Source organism: Pholcus phalangioides, unplaced genomic scaffold (genome assembly GCF_987345545.1).
Source record: "Pholcus phalangioides strain wild (caught in Gottingen) unplaced genomic scaffold, Ppha-v1.0 ptg000011l_1, whole genome shotgun sequence".
NCBI lineage: Eukaryota > Metazoa > Arthropoda > Arachnida > Araneae > Pholcidae > Pholcus > Pholcus phalangioides.
This window is the reverse complement of record NW_028301604.1, coordinates 48731886-48751990: the sequence shown is the minus strand read 5'-3', so window position 1 is coordinate 48751990 and position 20105 is coordinate 48731886. Positions and strand designations below refer to the sequence as shown.

Here is a 20105-nt window from a genome sequence, read left to right as displayed (position 1 = left end):
GATCTTTGTCAGGTGCACGATATAGATCTATGTTTTTCAAACTATATTAAAATAATTTATTGTCCCAAGTTGTTGTCCTTCAAAGTAGAGATTATTCACATGGAATCAAATACATATTCGGCTGAAATATTCAAGACTTGATCAATTAACATCATAAATAATTTGTACCATATAAGACGAGATCGTTCTATATCATAGTTATGACATCTGATATTCCTCTGACATTTCGATATATAACGATATGGTCCAGATATTGTACTATATCGTTGTGCTACTGGGGTTACCACCATGCCACTCGGACCTGGGCTTCTAGGCTGGGATCTCTTTCACAGGACTCTCTATAGTGAACTTATAGTGTGAAAAAACAATAAGAATCATACAGGGCCGCCAGGCTGGGGCCTTTCTGCTATACCCTTGTGGGAGCCATGGCCTCTTTGTAAGTGAGACTGACAGGGGCTGAAGTTCCTGAACCAATATCAGAATGTTTTTTCTTTTTTATATATTTTTGTTTGTTCTTCTATAAATTCACTATAGAGGGTCCTGTAAAAAATTCTGACCTAAAAGGCCACCGAAAACCCAGTCTGGCAATTAAGACTTCCTTTAGTCCCTGTTAAGACCCTCTTCATAAAATTCTGTCTTAACGCACGGGCCCAATCGGCATGGCCTGGGGTCCTAAAGTGCCTCATGATAATGAGATCTGAAGGTTTTTTAACAACTGGCTGTTGCGAAGATATATTTTGGAAAGAGAGAAAATTCAACTTCCCTTGCTGGGAATCGAACCCACATCTTTTCACTTTCTGGATGAATGTCCTAGACCACTAGACTACAACGGCAACGAATCTCCAAAATATATCTTCGCAACAAACAGTTGTTAAAAAAACCTTTATATGGTGGCGGAGAGTGACATCATCCTTTCATAAGTCTCCATCTGGTGGCAGCATCAGCAATTGTGAGCTTGGCCTGAGTCAGGTCCGGCCGTCCATGTATGATCCCTTTCAGTGCACACGAGCTCCAAAGGAAGATTGAGATATTCGTTGCCTTCAAAGTCTAGTGGTCTAGGGCGTTCACCCGGAAAGTCAAAGGACGTGGGTTCGATTCCCCCACAAGGGCAGTTGAATTTTCTCTTTCCTAAATATATCTTTGCATCAGCCAGCTATTAAAAACCTTCGTATGGTAGCAGAGAGTGACGTCATCCTTTCATAATGAGATCTAGTTGACATTTCGAGATTGAGCATGTAAATTGGTATGCAAGCATTTTGAGTCAGGCAGGGGGGCCCTCAAAAAAATCGTTTTGCCCAGGGGCTGTCCCATGATGCTGTTAAGATGACCCTGCCTTAAGACTGAAATTACTGGTATTTCATATGAGAAATGTGACAAAATTAAATAAAACTTGTTATTGTTGGAAAACAAAAAGGATGGAAAAAGGAATTTTGAATGATCTGAGCACCTCAGATTATCCGGAACCTTGAAGTTTTGAGACTCCAATTATCGAGACTCTACTGTATTTTCGGCATGTTGGCTAATGTGGGGGGAGAGGGATACAGTATATATTTCAAGAAAGGAAAAAAATTCCCATCGGGAACAAAGTATAAAAAATTTAACACTTTGTGCACCAAACTAGTAATTTTTAGGCATGGGCAGAGATACGGGGTGGGGGGCATTGCCCCCCAGCATCAAAGGTGAAGTCAACTGATCTAATGCATATATGTATAGATGAATTAACATCATCATCGTGCGCCCCTCCCAGCAATAATGACCGTGCCCCCCAGACTTCCAAGTCTATCTCTGCCTATGTTTTTCGGCACTTCTAATTTTTATATCATTTGGTTTTATCTGAATAACTTGGCCAATGGTCAAAACCGTCATTTGAAACATCTGTGTTAGGGATAGAATTTGATGGCTTCTTTTGTTTTATATTTTTGAGTTGAACTTAGTCATCCCTCTTTCGTCTTTTTTTGAAGCCCAACAAAGCCTGAGCTAAATCAGCTTTAAAATCTAACAGTGATAGTTGCAGACTGTTTGATACGTTTTCCACTTTAGTTGAAGCACTTAATCTTTTTTTTTTGATAAATCATTGATTTAAATCACAAAATTTAAATTTCATTTTTCCTTTATTTTAACCACTTCACATGCAAGTTTTTGGCAAGAAGTTTGGATTATCTCTATTTGATAAATTGGCAACAAATCTGATAACCTCGTGCTAACCTAACCACAGGTTAGGAAAAGAAACAAGTGGGGAAGGAAAAAAATTTAATTGGGAAGTTATAATAGATGAGGTAGATAAGAGGTTTTTTTAAAGTCCTCTTTTCACCCTCACCCTACGTGTTCTCTTTCACTCTTACTTATATAGTAGAAAGGTACATTATGTGTGTGGACAAAAAAATCATTAACAGGGGTATAGAAAGAACAATTTCTAGGGTTACTATGAAGCTTCACAACAATAAAGAAAGAGGAAAGAGAACTTGTTTGAATTTATTCCACTGGTGTTTTGATGTAATATTATGCCCGCGATAGTGAAGAGGTTAACTTCAATGATATGGAAGTAAAATTAACCTATTATGGTAAAGTTCTGTATTGAAAGAAATGTAGAAGATCTAGTAAATATGGGCTTGAACCTAATCCCTAGATACTGTGCAGGAAGATGGCTGTTCTATTTCTAGATTTTGTGCATGAAAGAAATGCAAAAAATATAACAATGGGGCACTAGGGTTCTCTTGACAAAAAAAAAGGGAAATTACTTTTTGTGTAAAGCCTTGAATTCTATGCCCCAATTGCTGATTTAAAATAATAATAAATGTTGTACCAACATAAATACTGTTCAACCTAAATTTCAATAAAGAAGAGTGAAAAAAACAAGTTTACTCGTTTTTAAAAAAAAACTCATTAAATCTATAAGAGAATGAAAATGTGTAAAATATCAAGCAGCAACATGCAAGTCAGAAACACATAAAAAATGCATCCATCAATTGTTCAAGAAACAATCTTGTCCATAGAATATGCTTTTCATTTATTTGATACTGAATGACCCTTTGGGTGTTTATTGAGTGAATTTTCAGAAACATGCCTCTCATGTTATTTACTTTAAGGGCACAGCCTCATAAATAAAAGCACTCTACAAGGAAAAGTGTTAATCCATTAATTAATTCAAGCTTAATGACATTTCAAGTTGAAAACACAGATTCTTGGTGTTCATATTTCTTGCTTGTAGTCCTAGGCAGAAATAGACTTGGAAGTCTGGGGGGCATGATGAAGATAACATCAATTCAGATATACACATATACATTAGATCAGTTGGCTCCATCTTTGACGCTAGGAGAGGCAATGCTCCCACGCTCCCTTGTATCTCCCCCATGCTTGTAGTTTGTTAGTTAATTTATTCATTAATCTATATATGTAAAATAACATGTGTTGACCGATTCATCATCGCGAGCCGAAACCGATGAAGCTGTAAATATGAAATTTGGTCATTAGTTTTATTTTATGATGCTAGGACTCGCTAAGAAGGGTTTTTTTTTCAAAATTCAACCCCTAAGGGGCGTCCAAAGTTCATATAGAGACATCATGCCAAGACAACCAAAAATGTTGAAACTATAAATATGAAGTTTGATCAATAGTTTTATAACAAGGAAAGGATTCAAAGATGTCATCCTCCAAAAGTTTCGAAAGATTACCACTAATTCTGCTCACTAAAATATGTACAAAAATATAAAAATATCTGGCGGATTATTATGGGTCACTCAAAAAATAAAATGAATGCTGTAATTTCACACAACTATGGTGTCCAACATTACACCATTTTCTAGATTTATCATCACAACTTTTGTATTCAGGCTATTCAATTTTTTGTTGCTGATATTGCCTGTAAAGAGATCAAGCATTAATTTTAAACAATTTTTTTTATTCCTTATGTAGCTCAGATATGGATTTTTTGAAAATTAAATTTTGGACCACAGTCGTGTTATGAAGTCCCAACTATAGTCCATCAAATATTTTGTGTTATAAATCGCTCACAAACCATAGTTGAGGAAAAAACACAGATTTGCAGAAGATAAAGGCAAATAGCATATTTATTTATTTTAATTAATTAATTTATTTAACTACTTGTTCTTACAATAAAAATACAGTTGGAATCGAAATACGGTGAGAAGTTTCATGGCGTAAAGACTAACTAAGAATGGGTTTTTGAAATTCGACCGCTAAGAGGGGGGTTGTATGGAGAAAACGCCAATCCGAAACCACTGGAGCTATAAATATGAAATTTGTTCAGTATTTTTGTTTTGTAATGTAAGAATTCACTGAGACGGGATTTTTAAAAATTCAACCCCCTAAGGGAGGAGGATTCAAAGGTTATAAGGAGCAATCATCACTGATCAAAAATCGCTGAAGCCATAAATATAAAATTTAGTCAGTATTAAATTTTATAATGTAGATAATGAACTGATAAACTGCCACATGACTTAATAAAATTGGTATACAAGAAATTTTAAGAATTGTTTGCAGCAACTTTGGAAAAGTAAGATTTAAGCATAAAAACTGCCACGAGCACTGCAAAACTAGCCAACAAGAGAATACTTTTACCAAACACTTTTCCAAAGAGCATGATTTCCAATGTGTCATTAAACAGTCTGACAAGGAGTTGGAGGAGTACTTAAAATATGAACTTGCACCCTTCCAGATGTCTTTGTTCGCAGAAGGAATGTGAAAAGGAACAAAATCTTCCATGAACTCAGCATTTACTACTGTGCCCAGCAATGTGACATTTGGCACAAATACATTTGTCGTGATTGATGGTGGGTATCATTTGCACAAAGTAGTCTGGCATCACAACGAACTCGTGTCAGCTCAATCATCGCACGGTATGTCATGCATTTACAAAAACACTTTGGTAGCAATGTGTCAAATGTTTTGATGTTTATCCAGTGGATGCAGCCCAAAGAAATACTAAGAGTGCAGAACGTATGTGTTGATTCATTGTGCAGTGTTATAGACATCATCTTATTACACAAAGCAACACTCATCCCAGTGAAACAAGAGAAATTTCTTACCAGTGAAGGGAACAAACGATGTCTCATCGCATTGCTTTGCAAAGCATTTCAGCAACACAGCGTATCACTGTAAAGCAGGCTGTGGAAGATGCAGACGTCGACATTGTGAAGACAGCACTTTCCAAGGCCTCTGCCTATAAACAAGTCATCATCATTGGGGAAGATACTGACCTGTTGATTCTTCTCACTGGTTTGGCTTCTATTATGAACAATGTGTACTTACACAAGAGTGGAAGGCAGGAGTCTACTGGTTTACTGTATTGTAGTTCTTCCTTCAAATATGATTCATCAAGCTTTAAACCAGGGATTGTCCTTTTCCTGCATGCCATCAGTGGATATGACACCTTTTTCTGTGGTCCCCCCCCCACCCGACTTCAAGATTCTAATGCTGGCTGATCTCCCTGTTACAAAGTCTCGCCACAGAGACCAACAAGCCTACAATGATAAAATCTTCAATCATTACACTTCAATCATGGTTAGAAAAGTTGATGACAGATGGCAGCACTACACATAACAAGCATTACACAAATACACAAAACAAACTTTACATTAGGTTCACAACCTGGACATGCACATTCCAACATGTACCAATTCGTTAGAAGTTCCGCAGAAGAATATTGTTGAGATGCATGTCTGGTTTAGTATTAGTGGATATGACACCACATATGCCATTTTTTGCAAAGGCAAAATCAAATGCTGCACTGCACTAAAAAGATCATCAGCTAAAGGAATTGGTTTCAGTGTTCTTACAACAACATTCCTCTGCTGAGGAGATAGCCAACACAGGAGAGAAGTATCTTGTCACTTTGTATAGGGGGGTGACATGAACATGCAGAATTTGGATCACCTCCGTTACCTGCATTTCATCAATTCTGCTGCAAAGACTAGCCAATTAAGTCTTTTAAAGCTGCCATTGACACAAGACGCTGCCAAATAACATTCTTTCCAAACATACCAGACAGTCCAGAAGTGGTTGGAGTTTAAAAGACAACCTTCAGACTCTGAGGTTGGATGCTCAGAGATCAAGGGCTCGCCCCAATACAAGCCAGTAAAAATCCTGCACCTCAATCCTCACTGAAATTTATATCATGTTGCTGCAAGAAACAGTGCCATGGGGCCTTGCATCTGTGAAAAAGCAGGCCTAATGTGTTCCGGTCTTTGCACTTTCTGTTGTGGCCAGTCATGCCAAAACACTCATACTCCTATTTTGGAAGACAGCAACGTAGATGAAGATGAATCTCTCTGGATGTTCTTGAGCAAATTGAGGGGCTTGCCACCAATCCTCTGCTCACTTGCATTACAGTAAACATAATGAATGACGACAAGGATCATTCATTACCAGGACCTTTCAAAGCAAACTAAATTATAGAACTGCAATGAATTAAAATTTTTGTTAAGTGAGAAATTTAGTGAAAAATTCCACACTTTTTTATATAACAGGCAATTATTACATCATTATGTAATAACATTTAATATTTGATTGTATTTGTATTTACCTACTTTTGTGTTTACTTTGAAAATATATTAATGTTTAATGTTTAATTATATATATAATGTGTAACAAATTAATAATCAATATTAAATAAAAGTCTGGATCAGTATTTCTGCAATATATGAGTTTTTCGTAATTTTGCAAAAATTATATCACTTTCACTGCTCTGTAGTTCAAAAACTATAGCCCGTAGAAAAAAATCATAAGTACAAAAGTTTTAGCCAATTTTGCTTCTACAGTATTGTAATTTACACATTTGCTCTCCGATGTATAGGAACAGAGATATTGAGCAAAAACCGAAAAATGTCCGAAAATGTCAGTTTTTTCAGCATAGCTCAGCTTGCACAGGGCTTTCGTTTTTGCAAACGTGGTTTTTATTAGTCTCTTTGGCCCCTACAACATATCCAAAAATTATAAATACTAGACCTTTAGCAAAGAAACCACGTATAATTTGACTGGGCTATTTCCCTGCATTGTAGAAGATTTAGTGTAATGCAGTCAAACAGAAACAATGCAAAAATTCAACATAAGGAAGAAGCAGGTCAAACAGTACTTTTTTAATGGATGTTAGCTCTATATAAAATGATAAGAGAAACAAAATTAAATAAACTCCTCCCATAGCCCCCACATGCCAATGCTGGGCCCCCAGGCCCCCGTCCTTTGCGCAACACCCTGAGCAGAGATTATGGTGTATTTTTGCATTTAAAAAAAACGAAACCTCTTTCAGGAGGAAAAAAAATTATGAATGCCCCCCCCCCCCCGGTTTCTCCTTATGAGAAAACCCTGCATACGCTACAGAGTTTGTATAAACAGTAAAACTTCACTACAACGACACTCGATAAATACCTCTACAATATTTCTTCAAATCTTGTTTGGAATTGCCTAGTATAATGTTAAATTCTCGTTACAGTGTGATATCCTTTACTACGATCAATCCCTCCATAAGAATATTGTTGTATAGACTGAAACCACTATATATACAAAAATATTCTTTTTATATTTCACTCAAAATTCCTCTGCTATATATTTTTAAATTCTTCAAAAGTTTAGGTTCTCTTGATCGTGTTTAATAAACATTGGTATTTTGCACTATCTACCTTTTGCAAGTGTGTATTGAGTTGCCGGAAGCTAATTTCTGTGTAGTACACAAAAGTGCTGTGCAGTAAATTATTTTATAGTATGGGAGTTCCAGTGGTGTCCATGGTCAGCAGGGTCATAAGTGGGGTGAGGGGAGCAAGCGGGTCTTTTGCCCCAGAACTGAAGGAGGCGCAAATTTCACCTTTCAACCTCATTGAACAATACATGGAGGCAATAAAATGTGTGCTTGCCTCGGCTGATCAGTCATCTAGTTGTTGCCCTGATGGTCGGTATTCAATGTACAGTACTCCCACACTATGATATTTTTCTTCATCCACAGAATATCGTTACATCAAGATTTCACTTAGTTTTATTATGAATATACAGTGTCAAATTTATCCTTACTTTCTCTCAGATAATATGTCCACAGCATCTCTATAGTTTCTTTGCTCATAAAGCAAGTATATTCATACTAGGGATTAACGTTTTCCCAGGTTTTTCTCAATCCCGGGATACCGGGAATTTCCCGGGGTTCGGTTGTTGTAAACAAAGTAGCAATTGAAGTAAATTTAGAGGTATTTAATTGCAGAAAAATTATTAATGTATCACAATGTTATTAATATTGAAGTTTATTGAATCATATCATTAATAATTACATATTTCAAGGAAACAGTTATTTTCTGGATATTACGCTGAGGTGAACTCGGAAAGAAAAGTCACAGTGTCTCCACCGGGACTCGAACCCCGGCCTTCTTGCATACCGGCAAGCATGCTACCATGTACACTACTGGAGACATGACCCTGCCTTCCTTATTTCATGACCTGTGGTGTGAGGCACTGAAGTAGAGGCATTAGTAGTAACTTTAGGAAATGGCCCTGGTTGGGACGGTTTAGAGTGAGATAGATGGCTTTTTTCTCAGTACGAGATATCAAGGAAACAGTTATTTCTGGATATTATGCTGAGGTGAACTTGGAAAGAAAAGTCATCGCGTCTCCACGGGGAATCGAACCCAGGCCCTCTTGCATACTGGGCAGGCATGCAATGGCAGGGGGGCTGTTGTCCCGCCGGCTTTAGAATATACATTAAAAATTATATATATATATACACACAAATATATATATATACATACATTGATACATGTGCTTTGCCCCCCCCCCCCCCGGAAAAAGTTGAAATGACGGCCCTGCACCCGGGGCATTTCTTGAAGTTAAGAGAGACTACTAATGCCTCTACTTCAGCGCCTCATGCCACAGGGCGTGAAATAAGGAAGGCAGGGCCATGTCTCCAGTGGTGTAGATGGTAGTATGCTTGCCCAGTATGCAAGAGGGCCTGGGTCCGAGTTCACCTCAGCATAATATCCAGAAAATAACTGTTTCCTTGATATCTCGGGCTGAAAAAAAAGCCATCTATCTCGCTCTAATTACATGTTTAATTAATTAATTTCCAAAAATTGTAACTTGATACAGTAGAAATGACCAATACATTGATCAGTAGAAATGATTTGTTCTCTTCTCACCAAAGGTTCGACTCCAAAACAGGTCAATGTGTCTGGGAGAGGGTGAATGTATCTCTCGCGGATTGCCAATAGTGATTTTAGCCTACAATACATTTAGCAATGGGTGTGGTTAATAAATTATTATAATTAAACTATTGCACTAATTACTCATTAATTAGAAGAATTATTGCCACTTAAACTATTTTACAATATTGTTGGAGAAATAATGTAATTTTGTAAAAAAACTTTTAAAATTTAATTAACTACAGAAAAATCAATGTTTTTTCCTTTTGAAGTAATTTCAATATTTATAGAACAATCCTTCACTAGTTTTGAAACAGATTTGTCGTTGCAAAAAGGTTTCACGCCCTGAACTTACAACAACCTATCAGTGGAAATATTATGTTAATGAATGAATTCAAATTAATGAAAAATGAAGACCGAATTCAAGTTACTCATTTATCCCAGATTCCCACTGTCCGTCAAATTACTAGAAATTTTTTCAACATCAGAAAATGTCTGGGCTTGTCAATGCTAAAATAAGGGACAAGAGAAAGAGATTCACTAGATTTATCTGCAAGAAAGGGTTAAATACACTGTGTGGGTTTGAGTCCCGGCGGAGACAAGATGAAATTTTTTTCCGAGTTCACTTCAGCATAATATCCAGAAAATATCTTTTTCTCTGACACTGTGTGTAATTTATTAATTTATCTAATACAATTAACTTTATTCAAAATTTAATCGTTGCTGCTTCTAAAATGCATACTTACAGTGATAAGAATTACTTAGGTATGTCTAGTTCAGTGTAGAAATATAATTTGGTTCAACTGTATTTTCAGGGATCCCGGGTAATGAGTTCAGATTCCCGGGAATTTCCCGGTTGCATTTTAGGTGCGGAATCCTGGGAGAGAAACCCTAACACATACTACACCGTATGAAACTACTGTACAGTCTCTACGTAACAAACCACTTTGAAATGTGTTTTACACAAAACCTAATTTATATCAAAACGTTAAATTTTCCTTTAATTTAGAAAAAAACATCAAAAGTTATTCCTCTTACATGAAGATTTTATACAATGCTTTTTTGGATAAAATGGAGCGATTCCATTATGCCAAGCGATTCACTATACGTGTCCAAAATAGAATATATGAATTTATTGAGTTAACACTTTCAGGTCTAAACCCAAGCCTGACTCGGGATGCCGTTTTTGTTCAAGGGAACTAAGCCCCAGTCTGACTCTGGTTTAACTTTTGCATTCTCGTAGCTATAAAATGGCTGAATATATGTGTTCCCAGTGTTTTTAAACATAATATATAAATCTTCTAGTTCCAAAAAAATATATAGATGGCAGCAGCCAATGAATGTAGCTTTATGAAACGATGTCGAAGTAAGTATAGTTGAAAGACGTGTTTTCCTAGGTAAGATAGCCATGTTTCTTTGTATTTTGCTATGTCTCATAAACAATTTTTAGACTTACCAGATGCCAATGATTTGACTCTACTTAGAGATATATTAGCACACGATTCTCTGTCAGAGTTATCAGATTCAGATGATCCAGAATACCAGCCCACTTGTATAAGGGATTCAAAATCACAGTTCTCAGATGACGACGATAGCACCGGTAAATATATTTGATTTTTTGCTTTTGAACAATTTTGTGTATATCACTTCTTTTTTTTTTCAAATGTTTTAGGATGTATATTTTACAGAATTATTATTCATTTTAGATGATGAAAAGGAGCAATGGAGCAAATCAAAGGCAGAAATTGGAAAAAGATTGAGGAAAGAAACTCAAACATATTGCGAACCTTGTGATGTTCCTCTGTGCGTAAATGTGTGTTTTGAAGTCTAACATACCAAAGCAATTTTTACAAGATATATATTTTTTTAATAAAAACTATTTTTAGATATTTGTACAACATTTGGGTAAGTTTTTATTCAGAATTGTTTGCAATTTTATGTTGAAAATTGTTTTCTTTTGCGGAACTTTTTTAAAACTCTAAAACATCCTTTTTTTTATTGTTTCTCATATGAATAATTTTGATATTAATTATTAGTACCTTTAAATAATTGCTATATTGTAAAAGATAAGTGCTTGAAATTTCTAGCTAAAAAAACTTCTAAGATATACAGGGGTTAGACAAAATAATGTGAACACCTGTGCAAAAAAACAACATTCGAGGGAACCTGTCATTTACGCCCGCCCTCTAGTGTGGAAGAGTTCCACTTAGTGGGCAATAATGTGCACACATCAGTCTAGTCGTAGCAGTGATAGCGTTCAGATGCGATGTATATTGGGGCGTTAAAACTTTGTTATGGCTGACCTCACAGATTTCAAAAGAGGCATGATTGTTGGAGCCCATCTTGTCAGGGCCACAGTAATGGAAACGGCCACCCTTGTTGGTGTCGGGAGAAGTACTGTGTCGATGGTAATGACATCCTGTAGTAAACAGGGAAAGACATGATCTACCAAGCATAACAGTGGCCAAAAGTCAAAGATGCCTGATAGGTCCAGAAAGGTTTTGAAGCAGATTGTGGCCAGAAAGCACAAGATAACAGCATCCCAGATAACATCTGAGATTAACACACATGTACAGGAAGGTGTATCGACAAAAACTATCCGCCATGAACTGCATGCAGCAAACATACACCTCAGAGCGACTATTCCAAAATCATTGGTGACACCATGCAATGCCTTGAAACTACGAACATAAGAATTGGACACAACAACAATGGGAGAATGTCATCTGGTCAGACTAACAGACGTGTTTACGTTTGGAGAACGCCAGCACAAGCCTATGCGATTGATTGTCTCCTTCCTACTGTTAAGCATGGAGGAGGATCAGTGATGCTGTGGGGCGCAATGTCTCACCCTGGTCTCTTCCCACTTGTTGTACTGGATGGGCAGGTTAATGCAGCGGTTTATGTTAGTTTTCTGGCCGACCATCTTCATCCAATGGTGCAATATTTGTTCCCTGATTCTCAACCTGTGTTCGAAGAAGATAATTTGCCCATTCACACTGCTGGAATTGCCAGAGACTGACTTGATGAACTGCAACACTTTGTGTGGCCCGCTCAGCCCCCTTATCTTAATATAATTGAACCTTTATGGGGTAATTTGCAGGCCAAAATGTGCAGTAGGTTTCCACCTCCAAAGACATGTTCTGAATTAATGGCCTTTTTGCAGGAGGAGTGGCTACATATCCCTGTGACTGATGCATGGCTTGTATTTGTCCATCCCATGGTGGATACAAGCTGTAATTAATGCAAAAGGAGGGCCAACAGCCTAGGGGCTGTTCAAGTATTACGTACGCAAATTTTTAGCTATTTTTGACCCCCTCGTCAGCAAAAATTTGTCATCAGCTCTGCCCCTCTGAATCCTAACACATATTGGGGGGGATCAGAAACGTAACAGGGGGAGGGGGCATAGGGAGACTCGTGCCCCCTCTCACGATCAAAACTTTATTTTTTTAATGCAAAAAAAATATTTTTTTTTAAATTGAAATTTTTAGAAGAAATAACTTTTATATGTTATTATAATCAATTTCTGTTAATTTCAATGTTATTTGAAGGCTATGTGAACGCAAAAAATTTATCTTTAATAAATTCATTGCGACCCACCCTCTAAGCCAGCGGTTCTCAACTGGTGCTCCGTGGGCAACTCCCAGGGGCTCCACGACGACTCGAGGAAAATAAAATGAATCAGTAAATTTGATAGATAAGTAAATAACAGAGCCGTACAAGGTTCTGCCATAAAAATTATGTACAAAAAACGGCTCCTCGAGTCAAACAGGGCTCCGCCATAGAAGTTATATACTGAAAAGGGCTCAGCGAGTCAAAGAAGGTTGAGAACGGCTGCTCTAAGCCATACAATGATAAATCGCATAAAGGCCCATGGACAAAATATGGCCCCAGGGGGTTATCTGATGCTGCCTGCCCTCCTCAAACCTAATTTTGTAAAAGAAATGAACTAAGCGGTACATCTACGGATCGCTTAAGTGTCCCTTGGTACAATTCCAGAACATTTAAGCGGCCGTGGCAAATTTTCAGATGTGAACAATGATCACATCAACACTTAAATGACCCGGGACACAGTTCCAGAACACTTAAGCGATCTGTGACACATGTAGAGATCCCTTGAGTGACATGTGACATAGTTTTAGAGCACTTAAGTGGCCCCCAGTGTGGTTCTACATCACTCATGTTACCAGCGGCACATTATCAGATTATTTAAGTGATCTGCGGCATATAATTATGGATCACTTGAGTGATGCTTGGCACAGTTCCATATCACTTAAGTGACCCGGACACATTTCCAGATCATTTGGATCCGCGAAAAATTTAGAGATCACCAAAGTGACTCTGTAGGGCACTTATCAATGGGGGGAAAGAATGTTACTTCAAGTGCCCACAAACTATCGAAAGGTTTTTCTTTTTTTTGGCGCACCGAGTAAGATGCTGTTAAAAATATTTCATATTTTCATAAAGGATGGTTGGTGATGTAAGCAAAATCCAAACCCTCCTCCCCCCTTGTCATCAATCGGAAATCCCCCCCCCCATCGATGATGACGTAATACTTGAATGGCCCCCTATTAATAACGATTTTGTCTCATTTCACAGGTGGTCATATTATTTTGTCCAACCCCTATATATATTCTAATTATTTTTACAAAATCATGAAAAGTGGCAAAAACCCTCAGTCCACAGGGACAAATATTGTCAAAATAGCGCAGACCCGAAAGTGTTAAAGAGTAAGTGGAAATAATACTGAATAACTATTGTCATTGGCCTTCGCCAAAGCATCTACCTACAAAACAGAACTAATTCAAATATTTATGTTCACTCCACCTATTCAACTCGGCACTAGTTTGACAATTCTGTAAATTTGTAGATATGCCCTATTAAAAATAAGAATTTTACACTTTATGAAACACAGGGCCACAACTAGGATGAGGATTTATCTACGTGGAAAAGAATTTAATCCTTTGTGTACGCACTCCACGTTCAACTGACTGACTAAAAGATTTTGAACCATCTAATAACTATATTGTATCAGATGTGAACCATATATATTTTTCGTTCCAACCCAGATGTTTTGCGGGGAGATATGTTCTCAAGAGTACAGCGGCTTAAAAAAAGGCTAATGCAGAATATAGCCTCTTTTTTTCAGAAGCTAGGAAAAGAAACCCCGGATTTTTTCAGACTGGGAGAGGGAAGGGGATTGTTATACAAAAGCTTGCAGTAAAGCTCTCGATTTATCATGGTCTGCCTACAAGGGTGGGGCTGAAAGAGCTCCAGCCCTGGGAACTGGATCATTCTCATCATTTTTTGTTTTTTCATACTACGAATTCACTACAGAGGGCGGGGGGGGGGATCCGCTGAAGATCGTAGCCTAGGGGCCCTATTCCAGGATGTCGGGGTGTGTCGTGCTCTTTATCCGCACCAACAGGCATTTCACTGTGGACATCTGCTCACAGAAATTTTCATTTCATCCACACATTATGAGTCTCTGAAAATTCTATTGCATGTAATATTTACTCAGTTTATGTAGCATTTTATAACATTAAATTTTTATATAATTATATGTGATTTGCATATAATTTTATTACATAGTTTTCACCGTAGGCGGAGATAGACTTGAAAGTCTCTGGAGCACAATGATAATTGCTTGGGGGGGGACATGATGATTATGATGTCAATTCATATATATGCATCTGCATTAGATCAGTAGTTTCTGCTTTTGATGCAGTCCCCTCCTCTCCCCCCTCCCCACATTCCACCCATGGTTTCCACTCGGAGACTTATGAATCAAAAATTGTGATAGCGGTCCACAGTCGATATGCAATGTCAAAGTCTCTCGATTTAATGATAATACCTCTACAATGATATGTTTTCTTAGTCTGCATAATATCAAGACTTCACTGTAGTTTTATCATGAATATATGTACCAAATTCATCTTTAGTTTCTCTCAGATATCACTGTAGTTTTGTTACTCATCAAGCCAGGATACTCATACTACAATGCATGACATTACTGTAGACTAGTAGTTCCCAAATTGTGGGTTGTGACCCCTTAGGTGGTCGTGCTTAACAGCTAGTTGTGGAGGTTATGAGAGATTTTGTGAAATGAAAAAATATATATATCCAAACAAAAAAAAATTATTTTCGCTACATAGGTAAAAATATGTCAAAACTAAATACATTATGCCTCAACTCAAACTAAATAATGAAATGCCCCAACTCAAACTAAATAATTAAATGCCCCAACTCAAACTAAATAATTAAATTCCCCAACTCAGGTGAACACAGCTATTTACCATTTTACATAAATCATATAGTGTAATTTTATCAAATTCTACATGTAAAAATCAATAGACGAAGTCAATATTTTTACTGGGGGGTGGGGGGTTCAGAAGGAATCTAGTGATTTTAAAATATTTTTAAAAATTAAAAACGCAGAACGATTAGTAATGTATGAATGTATAAGGTAAATGTTTGAATTTTTTTATATTATGAACAATTAATAACGCTAGTGCGTGCGTCGTTTATGAAGCTCTTTTGATGAAGTAGTGAAATCATTGAAAATAGTGGGAAAGCTTAAAAATATCAGAAATAGGGGGAAGCGGGATTAAAATTTTTAAGAGGATACACAGGGTACTCGCTATAATAGAAAATATTCCTGTAGTTGAAAAATAATTTTGGATAATAGAGCAAGGGTGGCCTGCCACAACCATGAAAATGTTATGTATGTTCAAATGATATAAATCAATTAAAATTATTATTTGTACAAAAGGGACCCAAAAATATTTTTCCACTGAGCCCTAATTAGAATTTTTGCCACCCCCACAACTTTAAAATTAGACAATTTTACTATGGTTTTCTTTTCTTCCACCTAAAATTGCCGCCTGGAGCAGTTGCCACCACCCACCCTTCTCTAGTTCCAGCCCTGTGTCTGCGTTTGGTAATGGTGACCCCTTTGATTGGTTACCCCTCTGCACCATTACGGCGCACAAGATAGGCATTCAGTACTAACTTGTGGTTCTGTTAATGACACACTTCGCATATGCAATGCTAAAACATGCATGTGGGTAGTTTGAAATCTCATAATAAAACAGTTCTGCCAATTAAATGTTAAAAAATAATTTGATTTCATTCATCACTCTTTATGGAAATTAAAGCACATTCATTAACAAAAAGAAAATCAAGAATGTCCTGGAAGACAGGACACATGGTCATCCTATGTAAAGGAATCGTGCTTCAAAAAGTTTGGGAACCACTGCTGCAGAGCAGTGTTTCTCAACCACCGGGCCCTGACATCATTCATACCGGCCACGAGTGATCAGCGGTTTCATTTCTCCTCATTCATTTTCTGTTGGTCTTGTGTTTGACCGGGACTTCCACTCACAAAAATGAATGAAACCTAGCCGCGGGCTTGCCAAGGTTGAGAACCATTGCTGTAGACATGGCCCCTGACACCCCCCCTTGGGAATAACGTCAAAATTTGTGCACCCTTCCTCGAATACAGTTTATTACAACAAAAATCACAGTGAAAATACATCAATAGAGTTTTGTTCGATTAATTATTAATGTGAAACTTTTTATTGATGCTTAGAGCATGGACACTTGATATCAGGCCTTACAATTGGCAACGAAACACCCATATCGTCCTAAAGGCCTTAGAGTGTATTTATTGCTTTGCGTGACGAGAAATGTAAAACTATTGTTTCCATAATCAGAAAACACTTGCTCCCTGCATGTAATGATATGATGTTGAAAAGGGTGAAAGTGCCTTATTCATTAGATTAAGATAATCCTCTCTCAATCCAAGCCAAAAAATGACCACCAACGCCTCACTCTAGGTGAATTTATTTTTGAGTGTGGAATCAGCACAAAGATCAATAAATTCATGTGGGTCTGCAAGTGGTGAAATCTATTTTCTCCACACTGTCTGCAAAATCAAATGGTGAGACAATCCAATGGTGAGACACTGAGCCATGTCTTCAGTGTTTTTCCACTTTAGCTCTACAAGTCAACTTTATAGAAGATGGTGCCATATGGAGAGATGCCAAATGAAAATCTGATGCAGTCCTAGTCCATTCTCATCCTTGGAGGACTATAACTTCTTCCGGCTTTCCTTTCAGTACTAGCACGTAATAATTCAGATGTAGAAGAATTAAGTTTTTGTTTTGATCATTGGTGACTTCTAAAAGAAATGCTTTTAGCAAAAAATACCATCAAAGATGCAAGAGCTGTAAATTATATATTATTTGAGAAATTTAAGAAAACACTTGCATACCTATATACCAGAACATGACAAATCCCAGATGGCATTGCAACTAGAAAATCTTCACTTGGCACTTAAAATTTTTTATAAGGAATACTGGGGTGAGAGTGGAACCACTCCTTTTATTAGTGCATATTCAACCGAGCATCAACGCTAGAGAAGTCAACAAGACTGCTTGAAAATATAGGAGAAAGTTTGTTTAATCATGTTTTTTTATGGTTAATGTTTCAGACTTATTTTCAGTGTTCCCTTTAAAGATTAATTTTTTGTTTTAGTCTGCCATGGGTTCTACTTGCCTTGATGAGTGGGGCAAGTGAAATATATAGCTGATTTAGCTTTAAAATCATTCATGAATAAAAGTATAAACACTGGAAAAAATAATTTGAACCACAAAACCTTAAGCTTTTATATTGTTGAAATACAAAGCTGATTAACTACTCCAGCACATACAAAACTCACAGTAAAATAATTTCCCCCTCCCCTTTTTACAAACATATTTTTGTCTTTGATGTTGAAGGTAGATGGTTGCAGCAACTCTTCTAAATTTTACTTCCAGGCAGGCCTTAACTTCAGTTAGTTGCTTCACAGACTTTTCATTTGTTAGTTTGACAAGAACCCGGTCACCAACCTTTGTTTTTTGAAATGGTTTTTGATGCTGTGTGTAGTTTCGTCTACTTCTAACGCTCATTTTTTAGGACTATAGAAGCAGCTAGTGCTGACTCAAGAGCTTTATCCATTGCTTCCAAGGTCGGATTAATCATTAAGCAAAATAAGCACATACTTAGGGTATCAAGAGAAAAGGGGCACCACAAAAATGATCAAAGAGTACTTTTTTTAAGTTAAAATTTTTTTCTCAGCCATCCGGTTGAAAAGCCTAAAATTTAAGAGCACTTGATTGTACACTTGAAGATCTGTATTAAAAGGTTCGCCGGGGTTGCAACTAAGGGAGGGCAGGGAATCGGTGTCTAGTGCCCAGGCTCTGGACCAGGATGGGTGCTGAGTTTATACTGTTTTTGTTAAAAATTAATACAAATTTTTCAAGTTACAGGGTAAATTTTAGTTTCAAGTTGCAGTCCTGAGGGGGACACAAAAGCAGAGAAACTAAGTTAATTAAAGCACTCATTTCAAAAACCCTGTAACCAACAACACTGGTAAACAAAATTTCACTGTTTTCGTGTTTCTTTGATCAAATAGGGTCATTTTTATAGTATTTTCCACACTGATTCCGAATCTGCTTTCAGAATTTGTGTGTCAGGCATAGTTTTTGAGTAACACTCATTTGAAATTTTGAGAAACATATATTTTTCGCATTTGCTTACAACTTAAAATAGCTTAAATTCTAATATTAATGGCTGTTCAAAAGGTATTTTTACATGATTTTCTTCTGTATTTTGCAGCAGAAATATTTCTTTTTAATGTCCAACAGTAATCAGCCAGCATGTTTGGGCTCCACTTGCCTTGATAATGCGATTACATGATGGATATGTTCTGGTGGAATCGCTCACCGTGCTCGTCGCTGACATCACCTAGGTTTTCTGGGAAAAAATCCAAATGTGAATGAAGAAAATGTATCTCCAGCGACATATTGCAACCAAGAGCTTTATAGTTCTGAAGTAATTCCTCCACAAGGTCCTTATATTTGTCCGTCTTGTTATTTCCAAGAAAGTTCTGGACTACTTTCTTGAATGACTCCCATGCTGGTGTTTCTTGCTCATTTAGGGTGGCATCGAACTCAGCATTGTTCATTAATTCTCGAATTTGAGGGCCAACGAATATGCCTTCCTTGATTTTAGCGTCACTGACCCGTGGAAATTTGTTTTATAGAAAGCTAAAGCTGTAGCCGTTTCAGTTCATTCCTTTAACAAAATTTTTCATCAATCCCAGTTTAATGTGTAGAGGTGGCAGGTAGACTTTCTGAGGATCCACTAGGGGCTGACTGACGACATTTTTGGTTCCCGGAATGAGCTGTCTTCTTGGTGTCCATTGTTTTTTTACATAATGGTTTTGTCTATCTCTGCTGTCCCACAAGCACAAGAAACAGCAAAATTTGGTATATCCTAGTTGAAGACCGAGTACAAGGGCAATGACTTTCAAATCTTCGCAAAGGTGCCAGGCATGTCTTTCATATACTGAACCATCTGTAATAAAACTTACATGTTTTCATATGTCTCCTTCATGTGGGCCCCATAAGCAATGGGAATGGAGGGGTTTTTATTACCATTGTGCAAAAGTACTGCTTTCAAGCTGGTTTTAGAGGAATCTATGAATAACTTTCACTCTAGGGGATTATATACTGATGCCCCAATGCAATGTACAGAGCATCGACATCATTGCAATAGACTGAGTTGCCTTCCTTCAGAAAAGGTGCTCAAACTGCTTTGGTCGAGGAGCAAAGCTTGGACAGTTTGGTCAGGAATTCCCTAGAAAGGGTGAAAGGGGCTCGTAATTCCCTTGTCCCCATGGCTAGCACATGATCAGAGGTATCTCAAAAGAATCTTGATGTACTATTCCATAATATATAGTCAGATGAGGCAAGTTTTAATATTCATAATACCCATTATTAGGCTAAAAATTTTGATCTTCTAAGTATAGAGTATTTAGGCTGGTTAGGCTAACCCGCAACAATGGAAAATGCAATTGCGGAAAACTGGTGCCTGATGGACGATTTCTGACAACGGATTCAGAATCAGCATCGAAAAATACGTAAG

At 37.2% G+C, this 20105-nt stretch overlaps 1 protein-coding gene and 1 long non-coding RNA gene across 6 annotated transcripts in view; both read left to right on the top strand.

Annotated features, from left to right (window-relative positions):
- The window catches only part of kel (kelch protein), a 232126-nt gene that overhangs the window by 205542 nt on the left and 6479 nt on the right, over positions 1-20105 (top strand). The window lies entirely within an intron of this gene.
- LOC149080513 (uncharacterized) lies at positions 8994-10965 on the top strand. Its single transcript, XR_016193489.1, has 2 exons — positions 8994-10734; positions 10841-10965. It is a non-coding gene; the product is annotated as an uncharacterized LOC149080513 (long non-coding RNA).